General features: G+C 37.0%; 1 pseudogene; it reads left to right on the top strand.

The window, feature by feature from the left end:
- Nucleotides 1–1,541: 1,541 nt before the first annotated feature.
- The window catches only part of LOC114074046, a 3,588-nt pseudogene continuing 3,372 nt past the window's right edge, over nt 1,542–1,757 (top strand).

Genomic DNA, 1,757 nt, shown 5'->3' with positions numbered 1-1,757 from the left:
CGGAACGTGACACTCCGATCCATATACTACCCTGGTGCCGGAACGTGACACCCGATCCACTATTTCTATCCCGGTGTCGGAACGTGACACCCGATCCCCTAGTATCATTACTTTAGTTCATCAAGCCTTCTTTTATACCAAGGCATCATCATTAACAAAGTAAAATTAGGGTTCAAGATTAAATAGCCTCATCATGCTAGTTTCATCACAATTATATATATAAAATCACATCATGCATGCACACAATTAAGCATATAGAAGACTTTATAATACTATCCAACACATATCATTCGCTATTAAGAGTTTACTACAATAGCATAAACCATAACCTACCTCCACCGAAGATTCGTGATCAAGCAAACAAATTCCCCAAAGCTTGTGTTTCTTCTTCGTTCGTTTCTCCTCTCTTCTCGTTCGTTCGTTAGTTCCTCCCTTTCTCTCTCTATTCTTTTTTTTTTCAAAACCCTTCTTCTTTTACCCTAATTAGTATATAATTAAGTATAAAAGATGAATAAAATAACCCACTTTTTATTTTAGGGTTGTCTCCTTTAACCCCTAAGTAATTGAATTATTAATATTAACCTATTAACTTTATAATTATAAGCATGAAAAGTCCAAAACGCCCCTTTAAAAACTTAACAGAATTTCTGACCCGAGTGAGCTGACGGAGGCTGTGACGGTCCGTCACGACTGTGACGGTCTGTCCTGCAGGTCCGTCACAAAGCTCCGAGACTAAATTTCAGTTAAGGGTCTGTGACGGTCCGTCGTGCCTGCGACGGTCCGTCCTGCCATTTCGTCGCGAAGTTCAGAGAGTCGATTTCAGTACCCAAATTTCAGAATTCTAAGTGTTTTGGAACGAGACCCCCTCGACGGTCCGTCGTGCCCATGACGGTCCGTCGTGGGATCCGTCGACTCAGCCAGTTTTTCCAGAAATAAAATCCGTTGCTCAAAACGACTAAACAGGTCGTTACACATACATATCACTATTTATATGTAGCTTATTTTTCAAATGGTCATTTAAATAGGTACAAATTTACTCGTACTTATGCCTATTTCATGATGTCTATTGTTTCTAATATTATATAAGAGTCAAACTATCTTTATTCTCGATTTACCTAATTTTGGGTCGTCATGTTATGTTGTTAATTTATTCTCCAAATGATCAGCTTTCGGTCTTGCATGGGGGGCTATTTAAATGTCCCCATATTGTTTTAGAAAATAATCTTTCCGTTTGTGTATAACCTTGGAAAATCCCCCACAACCTGATAAGTTTTATTTTAGGATTGAGTTAGATTCAATAACTATCCTTTTAACATGCTATTAGAGTTGTTAGTCTTCATTTTTATGTTGAACTCCAGCCTATACACTTTTGTTCATGTCGCAGATGTTTGAATCAAAAGAGCGAGGATTATTCTTTCTCCTCATATGGTCCTTTTCAATTCTTGCCTTATGACATCCATTGCTAAAAAACACAAATTTCAAACACGCTTTCCTTATTATTTCCAACTAAGTTAATTATTTTTATTCTTGTTTCTTGATTATTTTTGCTCTTGCAGGTTACTTGGGTGGAACATGTTCAAGTATATGAAAAATATCAGGTTAATCATATCTTTAGAGATTTGTTGTGTGATCGTGAAGCATACGGAGCTAAAAGATGGATTGTTACACTTCAAAGGATGTGTGAGAGATTTAATTTTCAAATGGGTTCAACATACCCTAACAGGCATGATTCCAAAGGAGGTTTGATTTTATATTCC

Source organism: Solanum pennellii, chromosome 9 (genome assembly GCF_001406875.1).
Source record: "Solanum pennellii chromosome 9, SPENNV200".
In the NCBI taxonomy this organism is placed as follows: Eukaryota; Viridiplantae; Streptophyta; class Magnoliopsida; order Solanales; family Solanaceae; genus Solanum; species Solanum pennellii.
Note: the sequence above shows the minus strand (reverse complement) of the source record. Positions and strands in the feature narration are given on the sequence as shown.